At 58.3% G+C, this 827-nt stretch overlaps 2 non-coding genes across 2 annotated transcripts; both read right to left on the bottom strand.

The window, feature by feature from the left end:
* Positions 1 to 32: 32 nt before the first annotated feature.
* On the bottom strand, positions 33 to 142 carry Tc00.1047053423943.20. Its single transcript, XR_008254223.1, has one exon. It is a non-coding gene; the product is annotated as a 5S ribosomal RNA (M5) (ribosomal RNA).
* A 336-nt stretch (positions 143 to 478) lies between these two features.
* Tc00.1047053423943.10 lies at positions 479 to 588 on the bottom strand. Its single transcript, XR_008254222.1, has one exon. It is a non-coding gene; the product is annotated as a 5S ribosomal RNA (M5) (ribosomal RNA).
* Between the last annotated feature and the right edge of the window lie 239 nt (positions 589 to 827).

Raw genomic sequence — 827 nt, 5'->3', positions numbered from 1 at the left:
GTCGGCGGTTGCACATCGCGTGGCGCGTCGCCGGGTACGACCATACTTGGCCGAGTGCACCACATCCCGTCCGATTTGTGAAGTTAAGCGGCCACAGGCCTCGTTAGTACGGCGATCAGTGATGGCGCTGGAACCCGGGGTGCCGTACCCTTCCCACTTTTTTTTTTTCTTTCCGCCACCGCGCGCCGCCAGTCGCTTTTTCACCGAGCCGAGGCGGGCGGTGGGTGGGCTTTTCGAGCGCGCGGGCGCCGCAGCAAAAAAGAAAAATTGCTGACGCAGTTCCCGCGCCACATGTGGGGAAGCGAAGCGTCCGGAGGCTTCGTGGCAAAATCCGGAAAGGGGCCTGCGGAGCCTCATTTTCCATGTGTTTTTTTTTTTCCTTTTAAAAATTTCTTCTTGCCGTTTTTCCTAAATTTTTTCCCCCTGTTTTCATCATCTCCCGTGGCGTCGGCGGTTGCACATCGCGTGGCGCGTCGCCGGGTACGACCATACTTGGCCGAGTGCACCACATCCCGTCCGATTTGTGAAGTTAAGCGGCCACAGGCCTCGTTAGTACGGCGATCAGTGATGGCGCTGGAACCCGGGGTGCCGTACCCTTCCCACTTTTTTTTTTTCTTTCCGCCACCGCGCGCCGCCAGTCGCTTTTTCACCGAGCCGAGGCGGGCGGTGGGTGGGCTTTTCGAGCGCGCGGGCGCCGCAGCAAAAAAGAAAAATTGCTGACGCAGTTCCCGCGCCACATGTGGGGAAGCGAAGCGTCCGGAGGCTTCGTGGCAAAATCCGGAAAGGGGCCTGCGGAGCCTCATTTTCCATGTGTTTTTTTTTTTCCT

This window comes from Trypanosoma cruzi, assembly GCF_000209065.1.
Source record: "Trypanosoma cruzi strain CL Brener chromosome Unknown tcruzi_1047053423943, whole genome shotgun sequence".
In the NCBI taxonomy this organism is placed as follows: Eukaryota; Euglenozoa; class Kinetoplastea; order Trypanosomatida; family Trypanosomatidae; genus Trypanosoma; species Trypanosoma cruzi.
The sequence above is the reverse complement of the archived record's forward strand: the minus strand, read 5'-3'. Positions and strand labels throughout refer to the sequence as shown.